General features: G+C 41.4%; 1 long non-coding RNA gene across 1 annotated transcript in view; it reads left to right on the forward strand.

Moving 5' to 3' along the window:
* LOC141276301 (uncharacterized) overlaps window positions 1-14,731 on the forward strand; it is a 34,350-nt gene extending 19,619 nt beyond the window's left edge. Inside the window, exon 3 of the long non-coding RNA XR_012325583.1 lies at window positions 14,352-14,731. This is a non-coding gene — a long non-coding RNA (uncharacterized lncRNA). The remainder of the gene's footprint in view (window positions 1-14,351) is intronic.
* Window positions 14,732-16,167: the final 1,436 nt, after the last annotated feature.

A 16,167-nucleotide genomic window follows, 5' to 3' on the forward strand; every position in this document is an offset into this window, starting at 1 on the left:
TGGGGATGTACTTTGTATTGCAGGATGTTTAGCAGCATCTGTGGCCTCTACCTAACAGATGCCAGTGGGAACCCCACCCACAGTTGTAACAATGAAAACGGTCTCCAAATCAACCTCCCACTGTTTCTCAGATTCCTTTGACTACGATCCACAGCTGGACATTCTCACCTACCTGAAACAAGTTTCAGAAAACATTTCTTATGCTTAATCGTCTGGTCTTTTCCATCCTTTTCTATTTCTTTTCTTTCTTTAATGCTCATGGTGACTTACCTGTCACTTCAGTTTGACTTCTGCCTCAGAACTTCATCAAGACTCTTCTAGGTGAAGACCAGCAATGACCTCCTCGTCCAGCAGACCCTTTGCAGTCCTCAGCTTACCTGTGCCCTCAGTGGCACTACACAGCGTGGCCCACACGCTCCTCCTGAAGTTGTCTCTTTCATTAGCTGCCATGACATCACGGCCCCTCATTTTCCTCTGCCTCCTCTGCTCTATTTGTCTTCATTTCTGGATACTCCTTCTTTGTCTGATCTCTATATTGTGAAGGCTCTTAGAGGTCTGTCTTGTCATTTTCTCTCTTGCGCTAGATGATCTTCCACATTCTATGGCTTTCAATACCAACCATATGCCAAAGACTGCCAAATTTATGTTCAGCCCAGACCTCTCTTCTGAGCTTGACACCCACAGATCCAACTTCCGTCTTGACATCTGCCCTGTTGATGTTTCACAGACATCTAAAACAAAAACTCTTGCCTTTTCTCCAAATCTTTTATTCTTCCAACTTTTAAAATCTCAGTAAATGGTACCACCAATCCACACAATTGCATAAGCCAGAAACCTAGATGTCATACTTGACATCTCGCAGGTGTCCAATGGATCAGGGTCTGTCAACCTGCAAAATACATCCTGAGTCTTTCTACTTCCCTCCATCCCCAAGGCCTTCATCTTACTCCAAGTCTCCATTATCTTTCACCGAGAGCACTGCAGTGGACTTCTAACGGTCTTCCTGTTTCATTCTAATCCAGTCTCCGGCCAAGAGAAAGCAATACTCTTAAAATATAAATTTGATCATATCTCTTCTCTGCTTAAACTCCTTCAATGACTTCCCTTTGAATTTGGAATCAAGATCAAAGATCTCAGCCTGGTCTATGAAGGTCTCCGTGACTCCACCCCTGCCTGTCTCCCTAGACCCACTGGGCACTGCTTACTTATGTACTACCCGCTGCTTAGTAGCTCATCAGCTCTAGCCACACTGGCCCACCTTCTTTTCCTTCTATGAATTGCTGCCAATGCTCTTTCCCGCCTTGGGTCCTTGACTCTTCTTCCTCTGCCTGGAACACCTTTTCCTCACTCTTTGCAAGCCACTTCCTACTACTGCTTGAGGTGTCAGATTAACTTCCACTTGCTTAAAGAGGCCTTCCTTGCTCACCACCTCCCACTCCAATCTAAATTAGGTCCCTATTATACTCTCTCCTGACGCTCTCTACTTTTCCCTGATTGCACCGAGTAAGTAGCTGTGTGATTATTTGTGCTCCCCACCAGAAAGTAAACTCTATAAGGACTGGTTTTTTTTAAATTTATTTTTTATTGAAGTATAGCTGAACTACAATGTTGTGTTAATTTCTACTGTACAGCAAGGTGGTTCAGTTATACATATACATTCTTTTTCATATTCTTTTCCATTATAGTTTATCACAGGATATTCAATATAGTTCCCTGTGCTCTACAGTAGGACCTTGTGGTTTATCCCTTCTATATATAATGATTTGCATCTGCTAACCCCAAACTCCCAATCCGTCCCGTTCCACCCCCCTCCCCCTTGGCAACCACAAGTCTGTTCTCTATGTATGTGAGTCTGTTTCTGTTTTGTTGATAAGTTCATTTGTGTCATTATTTGAGATTCCACCTATAAGTGACATCATATGGTATTTGTCGCTCTCTTTCTGACTTTCTTCACTTAGTATGATAACCTCTAGGTCCATCCATGTTGCTGCAAATGGCAGTATTTCATTCTTTTTTATGGCTGAGTAGTATTCCATTATATATATATATATATCACATCTTCTTTATCCATTCTAATGACTGTCTTTTATACTCACCTTGAGCCTAGGTCACTGTCTGGCATGAATTCAGCACTTTATAAATATTAATCAGATGAATGAATGAACAGTGTTATTTTGCAGAAAGAGATAGTGGGATGAGACCCAATGGGATGACTAATAGGTGTTGAGGAAATTAAGATGTCGAATTTGCACTATTCTTTTGAGAAAAGTGACAGTAAAGGGCATGTGAGAAAGTAACTGCTTGGAAAGGGGCAGCAGGGTCAAAGGAAGTTTCCTGTTTTAAACCATCCAAAGAGTGACGTCAATGGCATAGATGAGTCTGGTGTCGGCAGGCCTCTTTCTCTATCCATGTCCTCAAGGAACTCAGCCAGTGTACCATCAGGATGTGACAAGTGCCTTTCTGAGTCGTGTCCTTTTAGGTTCAAACGTCTACGACAGAGTTGCTGGTCCCCTACTCTCAACCCTCTTCTAACCATGGTTGTGTCCACTGCTCACCTCTTACCCCTGTTGTCAACTCAGCCCCACCTCGGGTGGGACTGCAAGACGTTTTCTTTCTAGACAACTCTGGCAAAACGTAAGTATGACCTTTGAGAACTGCTGACCCGAATACTGGAGGGTTGGTTCCAATAGAAACTAAGAATTTCTTCATTTTTACTTACAGAATTACAAGGTGATAATGAAAGTTGAGTTTTGTAATGAGTTTTAAATATCATCACCCAGGAAAGCTTTATCTCTGGGCATAGAGTCATAGCCTGTTGGAATATACTTGATCAACTGCCTCTTTCGCGTGTGTGAGGTTGGACAAATCACTTTGTTTTTCTGAAGCTTCAGTTTCTTCATCAGTAAAATGAATGAGGGGCTGGATTAGACTCAGCTTGCAGTCAAGGATACATACATGTTCAGACCACATGATCCACCCTCCAAATCAGGGTATTTGAGGGTAGGACCAGGCCTCTGTATTTTAGGAAGGCTCTACAGATGCTTCTGACATACACTGCTGGTTACTGGCTTAGATTCTTTTAATTTCTAACATTTTATATTAATACCCCTCATTTGCTTAAAGTAAAACCTGTCTAATAATAGCGCTAACATTTCCCTCACAAAATTTTGGCTACGATTGCATATAAATTGGGATTTTCTTTTTTTCTCAAGAGATACTTTATCCAGATGAATAATTCATTTATAATAAAAGAAACCCAAGTACTAATGTCTTATTAATCTATATGGCTATAATACATTCCCATGATTTAAATGAAACTAAGTACTTGATTTAGGAAGAATCCTACCGCAATACATGAGATATCTTAATTAGGAAATGTTCTATAACATTCATGAGGAACAAAGGCAGTGTAAGAGTCTCCAAGCAAAACTACCTCATTTTACTACCAAACCTTTAGGCCTGAGAATCAGAGGAAAGTTCTCATATGGGGGATGAGAATGAAGAACTGAAACTTGCCATGGAATTGAGAACAGAAATTACAGGCATGGTTAAAAAAGCAGAACGTAGTTGTAGGGAAATCACCTTCTTGTAACAGAACCCAGTGGGTGAGTCAGAAAGCAGATGAATGAGAAATCCTGGTGGGACAGGCTCAGCACAGTGATGGGCCCCAGTCTCTCCAGTCCGTGCAGACAGGCGGGAGCAGCCATCTTGGATGAAGTGAACCCTCCACCCCACCGCAGGGAATGTAGACCTCCCACTACTGGCAAAGGTGCAGCAGGACAGTAATTCTATTGCTGCTAAGTATCTCCATCATGCCAAAATCAAGCCTCAAAATCAGAACTGGCCTGAGTTATAGAAAGTAAAGTTGTTTTTCTTGCACACCCAGCTTTGTGAACTGCAATCCCCCCCTGCCACAGACTTGCTATTGTCATTACCTTCGTTACTGTTATCTCTGCCTTCATGTTGGGAACCTTTGTCCTCTGCTCTGTGGCTGGAGTGTAGATAACTAACATACCCTGAGTCCTTCCTGTTCAGGTCACCATCTCTCCTCCCATTTCTCTGGGTATAAATTGCCCGCCCCCCTTCCTCCCTTCACTAATAGCAGGAGAATTCATTTATTCTCTCCCTCATTTCATTCAGTCATTCTAAAAATGCCATGTGTTAGAGACCACTTTAGGGTACAGAAATATAGCAGGGAATAGACAAGCTCCTTCTCTCCTGAAGATTGCATTCTGAAGGTGAGGGACAGAGAGTAAACAAATAAATATATAATGTGTCAGGTGGTGACAAGTGCTCTGAAGATAAATATAGTAGGGTAAAGGAATGAAGAGAGACAGGAGACAGATGCTATTTTAGAGGTGGTCAGGGAGGCCTCTCTGTTGAGCTGACATTTAAGCAGAGAGTTCTGGGAACTTATAAAAATGCTTTATACACGTGATAACTACAGATAACCAGCCAACTGGCACAGTAGCGGGACTGTTCCCTTGACAGTATACGCAGAGCCCCGTCACAATCTAAGGCTAAATCAAATGACTTCTAAAAGACCGGTAAACGCCACCTGGATGCATAGCTTCACTGATGAAAGAGAAACTGACCCAAACTAAAAACTGTAGCAGCAGAAATGGGCTTCCACTTAGGGAACAATGTTCCCTAAAACATATGCAAAATTACTCAGCAGAAGAATAAGATTGTGACAAAACCTAAATACCTAAAACTATCCAATTGGCATTTCCGAACAGTGTTTTCCCTTATGCAGTATTGATTTGGAAATGTTAAGAGAAGGTTGAGAAGTTCATGGTCCCACATTTTCCAAGCCTCCATAGGGAAATGGATAGTATAGGCTCTCAGTTGCAAGTGAGGGAGGTGACTGGCTAAGAGTAACTAGAGATCCTCGTGGTGACGGAGCAGCCCTGTATCTTGATTGAGATGGTGGTTACATGAATCTACGTGTGATAAAGCTGGATGGAACTAAACACACACACAAATAAATAAGTGAACGCGTTAAAATTGGTGAAATCGGAACAGGCTCTATGGATTGTTCCAATGTTAATTTCTTACTTTTGACAGTGTATATTCCTGCAAGATGTTACCGTTGGGAGAAACTGGGTGAAGGGTACACAGAATTTCTCCTGGTTTTATTTCTTGCAACCACATGTGAATACGATTATATCAAAAAGTAAGTTAGAAACAAACAAACAAAGAATTCAAGCATTCTGAGCCCTGAGCCTAAGCCTTGACGATGATGTAGGGCCAGTGGTTGCAAATGTTTTATGTGTCAAGGAATTCTTTAATTAAACAATATAATCTTTTTTTTTGTGTGTGTGGTACGTGGGCCTCTCACTGTTGTGGCCTCTCCCGTTGCGGAGCACAGGCTCCGAACGTGCAGGCTCAGCGGCCATGGCTCACGGCCCAGCCGCTCCGCGGCATGTGGGATCTTCCCGGACCGGGGCACGAACCCTTGTCCCCTGCATCAGCAGGCGGACTCTCAACCACTGCGCCACCAGGGAAGCCCAACAATATAATCTTTTTAAATTTCTGTTATTCTGAGATGTTCTGTTTATCTCCTTAATGGACAAGAAGAATAAATCTAATTTAAAATAGTTGTACAATACATTTATTATTTTAATTAAGTCCTTACTTTCTCATGACATAATCCACATAAAACATCCCAATTCAATGTAGGGGGGAAAAAAACAGACTCTAAAATATTGTATTCCTTCCACAATTTCCCATTAAAATACAAACTTCTATAGCTAGAAAAGTAATCAAGAGGCAAAAAAGCTTTAAAATGATTCTCAGTGTCCGGCAACACAGGTTGAACTTCCCCACATACTACTTGCACGCGCTGTGCACTTGGAAGCTTTAGGAAGAAAGAAGTATCTTTGCTCTGCTTCGCTCCAAACCCATAGGAATAATTCCCTTTTGTTTACCTTTGTCGTTTTGATTTATCTGAAGTTTACAAAGTAGGCACTGGAGGATACTGCATCACATTTAATTTTTTTCACGTTTATTTGTTTTTAATAACCTACACAAAATGTTATGCTTAATTGTGGAAAAACAGATTTTTGAAAACTTGCATTTGAAGAACAGATTGGTTTATCGCAGGATGATGACCTGGCTGCTGTCTGGATAGTGGTGGGCTGGCTCTGCAGGGACCACGGGAGGGGGGCGGGGGGTGGTCTGCAAGACTGTGCCTGGAAACCGCAAACCCGGGCCTGAGAAGCTGGAGAGGAAATTCCCCAGGACACGTCAGAGCTCAGAGCCCTGGGGAACTGGAGAGTAGGAAAAGGGCGAACCTGACCTCAGAGCTCAGGGCCAGAGCTGAGCCGGGGCAAGAATCCTCTCTCTGCCGCAAAGTGCGGTGACCCAGGGACCATCCCACCCGTGCAAGACCCCAGCCAGTGAGGCTCTGGAAAGCCTGTTTCTCCTTCACCTTCTCTGCCTGACCTTTCCGTCTTTCTATGGTAGGAATGGACTAGTCGAGAAAAAATATAAAGAATATTTTAATTGTAACTTCAAAAAATTATGGATTTCCCAGCCCAAGATATATCATTATTATTATTTTTTTAATCAATGAGAAACATTTTCCTCGAGCCTTTGGCTGCTGCATGACCCATCTCCCAGGAGTCAGGTGCCAGGTGACAATGACAATAGCTTTGACGGGTGCAGTGGTGTCTCAGAGCACAGGAAAGGACAAGTTGTGCAAAGATGTGAGGTGCAGCGAAGTTAACTTGCTGCTTTTTAGCGTTCATATTTGATTCTAGATTTTTCTGTTAAGTTATGCAGAACCCAAATCCGGGTGAATGTCACTTGTTTTGTAGCCTCCAGCAATACGTCCAAACACTATCAGATTCCTACTTGTGCAGCCCAGGAAATTAGTACAATATTTAAGGTATCAACTCAGCTCACAGTGATCCTCTCACTGCCCCTCTTACCAGGAGTGGAAGAGCCCCTGGTAGCCTTGACTATCCCGAAATACTCCCCCACCCTTCCCATCCACCCCTAACACATCTAATGGGTCCTGCTTCTCCTTCCTGAGAATTGACAGTCTGAAATTCTGGTTCTGTCTCTTCTGTGTTTTGAACAGACACTGCAGCCCAACATGTTTTATGCCATGGGGCATAACAGAACACACATCTTCAAGGGTAGGAGTGAAGCACACGAGACGCACATAGAGGGAAAATGTCCTCTGAGACATTCCTCTTCCAACTCCCTTTCTGAAACCCAGCCATAGCTCCAACTCGGGGGTCTATGAGACACTCCGTTTTTCTTGTAATAATGTCTGCCTTTCTGGCTAATCTGGCCTGAGTCCGTTTATTTTACCTTCAATGGAAGTGTCCTAATGAACCCTGGTAGGGTCTGCAAGGTCAAAGACTGCTGATTGGCTGTCACAGTACCTGGCATGTCGTAGGGACTCAATGAACAGATATTGAATTAATGCATGAAGGATACCCTGGGCAAGCATGCCATGCGTGGGAGGAAATGTCAGGAAAGCAGCGTTCCCCTGCTTTGTGGGAATGACGGAGGAATGGTGGAGCTAGTTATACAAGAGAACATACTCAGAGGAGAAGAACTAGCAGGTGGGAGTCTATCCAAAATCCTGTAAACATCCTCTCCATATTTTGATGATTTCCCAGATTGTGAATTTACCTTCAACCGTAGAAGCCAGATCTTAACTTTTCCAGCCTCCCTTTCCACTGGAGTACAGATGTTTGACTTGTGAGACACCGCTTGGAAGCCAACTCCAAGGGGAAAGGGGCAGGATCTAGGGCACCCACGTTGCCTGTGTGCTGGGCAGAGGCAGAGGCAGGTTCTGGGGATGGACCTTCCTGACCAGGTTGGTTCTGTGAACAGATTGTGGACAACGCCCATAAAAGCTCAGACCGATATGTCCCTTTAGCTCTACTAAGGACACTGTGATCTTTCTAATACCTCTTAATAAACTGACTAGAGTGGATGCAGGGAATAGAAGCTGGAGTCTTCATCATGCAGTCAGAGCTGAGAATCATGTCTGAGAGTCAAGGTGAGAATCCAAGATGAAAGCGAGGAAAGTAGGGAGCCAGGAGAGTGACTTTTCTTCTTTTTTAAAAATTTTTATTGGAGTCTAGTTGATTTACAATGTTGTGTTACTTTCTGTTGTACAGCAAAGCGAATCAGTTATACATATAGCCACTCTTTTTTAGATTCTTTTCCCATATAGGCCATTACAGAGTATTGAGTAGAGTTCCCTGTGCTATACCGGATGGACCTACAGATTGTCATACTAAGTGAAGTAAGTCAGACAGAGAAGGACAAATATCGTAGATCACTGATATGTGGAATCTAAAGAATGATCTTTTCAAACAACCAATTTTGAGATTAATTGACTTTTCTCTGTTGTTTGCCTGCTTTCTATTTCATTAATTTTCATTCCTATCTTTATTATTTACCTCTTTCTATTTTTATGAGCTTGATTTTCTGTTTTTCTAGCTTCTTAAGGCAGAAGCCTACATCATTGATTTGAAACTTTTCTTCTTTTCTAGTGTAAGCATTTAAAGTTATCCTCCTTCTAAGTGATACATAAACTTCATCCCACAGATTTTGATATGTTGGGTTTTCATTATCCTTTAGTTAGAAGTATATTCTAAGATTTCCAGTTTGACGCATGCATTAATTAAAGTGTTTAATTTCCAAACATATTGGGGTTTTCATATTCCTGATATCTTTCTATTATTGATTTTTATTTTAATTCCATGGTGGTGAAAGAACATACGCTGTATGATTTCAGTCCTGATGAACTTATCGAGGACTGTTTTATGGCCCAGGAGATGGTGTATCTTGATAAACTCATAAGCACTTGGAAAGACTGTGTGTTCCGTTCTTCTTAGGTGGAGTGTTCCAGAAACATTGATTAGGTCAAGTTGGTGGAAAGTGTTGTGTAAATCTCTGTTCTTATGATTTCTGTCTACTTTTTCTATTTAAATACTGATAGAGGAATATGAAAATCAGCTTGGTAATTTTGGATTAGTCTAGTTCTCCTTTCATTTTCATCAGTTTTTAAGATTTTCTTTTTCTTTTTAATAATCACAACCCCTTGTATCAGGTATCTATTGCTGTGTAACAAATTAGCCCCAACTTAGCTGCTCAAAACAACATGCGTTTGTTATCAGGAGTCTGGGGATGGCTCATCTGGGTGCTTCTGGCTCAGGTTTCTCACAAGTCTGTCATCGAAGGGTCAGCCTGGCCTGTATTCACAGTCATCTCAAGGCCCCCAGTTATCGTCCAAGCTCACTCATGTGGCTGTTGGCTGCCTCAGGTCTTTTCTGGCTCTGGGCTACAGGCTTGACTAGGGGGCCTATCCACAGAGCTATCATAACATGGCAGCTTTCGTCCCCCTGAGGAAACAGAGACTTTTGTAACCTAATCTTTAAGTAAAGTCATATCACTTTTGCCACATTCTGTTTATTAGAAGTGATGTTAGACTCAGCCCATACTCAGGGGTGGGGGGTAGAGAAAGCTGTGAATAACAGAATGTGGAGATCATTGGAGGTCATCCTGGAGGCATCCCACACACTCTTCAAGGCACTCAAAAGAGAAAGAGATCTCAATATATATACCTATGGAGACATACGTAAAAAAATACATGTACATACGTATACATATATGTGTAAATATATACATATTTGGTGGTAATGGATTGTCTCATGGCATCTGGAAATGCTAAGCAACCAGTCCTCAGGAGAGTGAGGCTCGAGGCGGCTATGAGGACTCTGCAGCAGGAGTTTGTTGATGGTCCTATGTAAGCTCTGTCATTTACATAACTCAGAATTCATCTTCCATGTCCATATTTCTTTGTCATAAATTTCAAGAGAATCTGATTGGACCAGCCTGGGATAGGAGTTCATAGCCAATCAACTATGACAGGGAAACAAGATCACGGAGGATAAAACCCATGACCAGAGGTCCACCCCTGTGGGCAAGGGAGCAGTGCTCATAGAGGAAGGACGGGTTATATGCCAGGTATCACCCTGGTGATGCTCACAGGTAGTGCTTCCATCAGAATACGTTGGCAGTGGCTGAAGCCGAGAGTGGACTGCTCAGGGGAGAAGATCTGACCTGAAGACCAGGGGTCTCAGGGGGCAGAGGAACATTCATAGTAGCCCTTGTGTCCTACCCTGGGTCTTTGTGTGGCCCAGGCTCAGGCCCCACACCTTTCCGTACACCTCAAAGAGATCACAGGTCTCTGTGCACCCTGTTAATGACCAAAGGAACTTTGGTGTCCTGCCAGGGTCACAGAGTAACCTAAGAAAAGGAGTTTGGCTCAGGGCTGGACTCAAGTCTTAGGTGTTGGACTGTGCCAGCAACTGTGGCCTCAGGAGGCTCTGAGCACTTGGCCTCCTCAGCAGGCAAGAGGAAGTGGTTCTGTGGTCCCACCAGAGGTTTCAAGGCATGGGCATTATCTGCTGCCACCCTGGGCTAAGTTTGGTTGTTTCAGATATTTGGCAAGTGCAAGAATTCTTTGGAAGAAATATGACCCAGGGCTTGATGACTTGATCTCTCTGGTCAGGCCCCACTGGCACAAGTGATGGTCTAGGATGCCTTCTTAGCCAATATGTAGAGAAGCTAGATCTGGGGCTGAAGCAGCTGAAAGCCTATTGTTGCTTTTTTTAAAAAACAGAAAATTCCAAGCATACCTAAAAGTAGAGAGACTGGCATAACGAAGCCCTGCACCGATCACCCAGCTGCAACTGATCAATTCATGACTAATCTTTCCTCTGTAACCCTACCCACTGCAGCCATTTACCCTGTAGATTATTTTGAAGCAAATTCCATCATATAATTTCATTCATAAATATTTCAGAATGTATGTCTAAAAGATAAATTCTCATTTTAAAAAATCAATAACCATTATCACATCTAAGATAATTAAAAATTCTTCATCAAAAATCCAGCCAGTATTCCAATAGTCCCTGTTATTGCCTTTTTAATGTACAAACTCTAAAAATTAAAATTAGAATCCCCCAACTGCTTTTAAAAGTGTTCATTGGTGATAATATTCACAATAAAATATATTAAACCATGAAACAAAACAATAAATGATAAAAAGTTTAAGTTGTTCTTTACAATGTGATAAATCATGAGAAACTGAAACCAGTTTCCATCATCTTTTTTCAGGCTGCTGCTTCTTATTTTCCAAGAAGGAAAGAAAAAACGGTTAAAGCCTGAAGTCGTCATTAGGGCTATTAAATTGTCTCACCCTCTCTCCTTGCAGCCACAGGAGGGATTACAGTTCCTCAGTCCCTTAAAGTGAGGTGTGGCCACATGACTTGTTCCTACCGAAAGTTGTGAGTGGAAGTGATGAAATGTCAGTTCTCATCAGATAATTTAATTTCCATTACGAGCCCCTCTGAAGCATTCTTTTCACCGTGCTATAGTGAGTGACTCAGGTTACTCCATCACCTGGGGTCCTGGAGAAACAGGTAGTGGATGAGAGAAACAAATTTGTTGTTTAAAGTCACTGAGAGTTTGAGGTTGTATGTTATCAAGGCATAACCTGGCCTACCTTGACTCATGCAAAGTGGTTAGGCTTGAGCAGGTGATTTCAGGGAAGGTCAAGCTATGGCTAATAACCTTTTAGTGAGAACCCTCTTGAGGGATCATTGGATTCACCTCTTATGATTTTACTGAATTGATCTGTGCTGTCCTTTAGGTAGAGCAGTGGAATCTTAATTCTTTGGGCTTTGACATTATTATAAGAGGTATACAATAATTAAAAGAGCACCCTGACAAATAAAACACCTTAGATGTATAAAATATTAAATAAACCTGAAGTTGAAACAAAAGATGAAACCCTGGCCTGGAGCGTCATGTCTCTGCCCTTCCATTACCTTGGACAGCTCCCTTCATTTCTGGGCCTCAGTTTCCTGTTCTGTAATGATAATCATTATTACAAAAGTGACACTACTGGGCACCTTACACGGGCTAGATAGTTCCATGGAACTTAACTTATTTAATCCTTACAACTAGCTTTCAGTAGTTAATTTTTTGTACCATTTTAAAAACACAAAACTGGAAACATCTTTAGAGAGGCTGCATAATTGCCCAACAATAGCTGCACGTGGAGGGGGTACTTCCAAAGCCATCCTCAACTAAAGGTTTAAGGTCCATTTCTTGTTGTAAAATCCTGTGGATTTTTTGGTGTAAGGCTATTCACAACTAGTAAAACCACATTGTCAAAAAGAGAATAATATTTTCTCCAACAAAAAGAAGCGTTCTTTTATTTGCAATCATATTTTCCATCGTGTGACAGAGCACATACTTTATGAAGATCAAGGACTCTTCTATTAATATTCCCTGGCCTGTGTACTATCAAAGGGATTCAAAGCATCAAACCTTTATGATAGAATTCAGATGTTAACTGTAACGTAGACTAACTCTGAAACACAAATATTCCCCGAGAGCTTGCTCAGACTTTCTTTCCTTTTTTTTCTTTCTTTCTCTTTCCTTTCCTTCTTTCCTTCTTTCTTTCTTTCTTTTTCTTTCTTTCTTTCTTTCTTTCTTTCTTTCTTCCTTCCTTCCTTCCTTCCTTCCTTCCTTTCTTTTTTTGGTAAATTCTTTTCTTTTTTTATTGAAGTATAGTTGAGTTACAATGTTGTGTTAGTTTCAGGTGTACAGCAAAGTGATTCAGTTATACATACATATATATCTACTTTTTCAGATTCTTTTCTCTTATAGGTTATTACAAAATATTGAGTATAGTTCCCTGTGCTATTGGTTGTCTATTTTATATATAGTAGTGTGTATATGTTAATTCCAAACTCCTAATTTATCCCTTCCCCCCTTCTCCTTTGGTAACCGTGAGTTTGTTTTCTATGTCTGTAAGTCTATTTCTGTTTTGTATGTAAGTTCTTTTGTATCATTTTTTTTTTAGATTCCACATATAAGTGATATCATATGGTATTTGTCTTTCTCTGACACAGACGATTTCTTTGCCGACACTTTTCTTTTCAGAATAATTCAAAGACTTGTTCATTCATGGTCATAAAGACATTTTGCCAGCCACGCCGTATGGTTTCACAACACCAGACTTACAACGCCAAATTTAACTTGTGGTTAAAATATTGGAAATTAAAGTAATGATGTTTAGAGAAGGGAGAATTCACTTTATGGAAAACACTGCTTAGGCGTGTGTGTGTGTGTGTGTGTGTCTGTGTGTGTGTGTTACAGCTATGATATCTGCTCTCGGACCGCCATTACCAGCTCCACACATAATGGCCAATTCTTGGTTCCCCATTTAGGGAACTCACACTAGACTAGGCAGAGAGAATTGTGTCTCTCCTGCATCTTCATCTCAGCTAATGTTTTTATTTTACTGTCATACATTAATGTTTTAATTTTGTTTTTCATCATTTCTGGTCTCCATCTGAGCACCTTAAATATATTGGTCCTCATCTTAACTGAATATTCCTGAAATCTTTACTGTTAGGTTAAATAATAGGGAGAGGTAGGAACACCAGTCTGTCAATACATTGTTCAATGTCATTCCCCCCCCCCCCACCGCCTCCCAGTGGCTTTCCAAGGCTGCTAATTAACATCCGACCATGATATCTTAAGTACAGGTGAATGATTACTGAAATAGGTTTCTTTAATAATGGTGTTTAGGAAAGTTCAGGAAGTCAGGGCAGCCTAAAATTCCATATCAAAGTTCTTATTGAGTATTAGAGAGGACAATGGTACAGGAGGTGAGAGGAACGGGGAAAATACTGGAGGTACCCTCTGTCCTCAAGAATATTATTTTCCTCCTTTGAATGGAAAGACCATCAAACCACATGAAATAGCTCAAAAAGTTATAGGATTAATAATAATTCTAGAAGAGAAACAGGTACTGGAGTCTGTTGAGACTTTGAAACGGCAGGCTGAAATTTTGGTTTATTTCAAACTAGGCTGTTTGCCATGGAAATGTTTTTTGGGAATGCTAGAAAGACTAATATAGGCTTGTAAAATGTGTCAGTCAGCTTGGAAGGAAAATGTTGAACAAAACCATAGTTAATTCTAGCATTTAATGCAAAATGCTTATTAGTAGAGGTGTAAATGTGGTAGCAGTTACAGTCATCGATGAGGCCCTGGTTCAAGTAAATTTGGAAATTGCAAAGGCATCTAGTTTTCTTGGAATATCTGAGTAAAACGCTTCCAATAGGATGAAATCCACATAAATAGTGGGCTCAACCCACCATCTCCCAAGCTACTATCCTCATCCTGCAGCATGAACCCGTCTGGGGTTTATTTGCCTTACCCTAGGCTACAGCAATTTACCTAATAATTGAACAGACTTAAACCTGGGGCTTCATGAATTGCTTTTTTTTCTTTTTAAGAACAATGCCATGGAAAACCTACCAAGGAATAAGGCACGCAGCAGACAGAATGAGCAGATTACTCTGTACATTAAAGGAGATTGTCAGTATGCTACATTTCTTCTTATTCCCTTATTGCTGTGGGCTTTATTCATACTCCGAACTAGATGAAAGAGAACTGAAAACAAAGAAAAAACAGTAGAAGTTGCAAAGGCTGGATAAATAAAGACATTGGTGGAACCCAGAGTTGCCTTCATTTAATTCTCCTCCTCATTTCTCCTTTGGTTCTCTCCCTCCTATGACATTTTGTACCTATCTATCTTATCCACTAAGACTTTAAGTTCCCTTGAGGGAAAGGACTGTGTCTTACCGATCTTTATCTTTTGGTATTATTTGTTCATTCATCCATACATCAGTCATTCCATAAGTGTTACTGAGAGCCTAATACATTCCAGAAGCTTGGGATACATCAGTGAACAAAACAGATGGAGGTGAAAGACAGATCAAGACAACACATAATGCATAAGTAAATAGTATTATAAAAAGGGATACATTTTATGGAAAAAGAAAAAATGAGCACAGGGTCAGGAGGATTGGGACTTGGGGTTGGATATATTATTAAACTGCAGTATTAACAATGGTGATCAGAGTATGCTTCACTAAGAAGGAGATGACAGAGCTAAGACTGAAAGGAGGTGAGAAAGCGAGCCAAGCAGGGAACTGGGGGAGGAGAAAGCACTTCAGATAGAGGGAAGAGCTGGGACATAGGCCCTGGAGAAGAAGCATCCCTGGTATGTTTGAGGAACACAATGGAGGCGAGTTCAGCTGAAATTAACTGACCCCAGGGGAGTGCAGTAGAAATGGAAGTCAAAGTTCATGGGGGGCCAGATTGTGTAGAGCGACGTGGGCCAGCAGAAGAGCTTTGGTTTTTACCCGGAGATGGGAGCCACTGCAGGAGGGACGGAGGTATCATACGCTTTAAATGGGCATTCTGCTGCTCTGTGGACAATAGACTATAAACATGCAAATTTATGTCAAAAAAGAAAGCAAATACCACCAGAACTTAAAAAAATAAAATCAAAGCTGAGTTTATATACTTGTCAGGCAAGGAAACACATCAGTGAAAAAGTTTACTAATTTATGAATTGGGAAAAGTCAGGGTTTTTTAAGTGCTAGAAAGAGGAAAGGGGGTTCATGGGGGTGATGCTAATCTAAGATTGAAAACCAGCACCCTCATAGGAAAGAACAGTGCTGGATCAAACAGGGAACTTTGTTCAATGGGCAGAAACAAGTCTTCAGTTAGGCCTAATAAGGGTCTGGCCTAGGGGTCACTCAAAGTTCACAGTCCTTTATCAGTTTCAGCTGGTTTGAACCAGTTGCGGTATAACATAGCATCCCATTTTGATATCTCCTAGGCAAGGGCTGTAAGTGGAAAATTTTCCTTTTACAGTTGGGCACAGAGAAACCTGTTAGGAAGCTCTTGCAGAAATCCAGGCAGAAGATGATGGGGCTCCTCCCAGAGTATATCATGGAGGTGATGAGAAGCAGCAACTGATGGTTGGAGTTGCCCTGGAGACAGGAAAAGCTGTGGGTGGAAACGGTGTGGGGAACAGATAAGGAGTTCATGTGAGTTTAAGATGTCAAATAGATGCAGCAACAGGGACAGTGAGGTCTGGCTGGTGACGTAAGTTGGGACTTGAAAAAGAGTATAGATGGTGTCAAATACCAGGAGCCCATGTGCCGTCAACCAGTGAGCCAGTGAGATGGAGCCCTGAGGACTCCAACAGTATTTTCCCCTCCAGGTCCCAAATTTTAATTCATATATATTTTTATTACA

The sequence above is a fragment of the Tursiops truncatus genome, chromosome 14, assembly GCF_011762595.2.
Source record: "Tursiops truncatus isolate mTurTru1 chromosome 14, mTurTru1.mat.Y, whole genome shotgun sequence".
NCBI lineage: Eukaryota > Metazoa > Chordata > Mammalia > Artiodactyla > Delphinidae > Tursiops > Tursiops truncatus.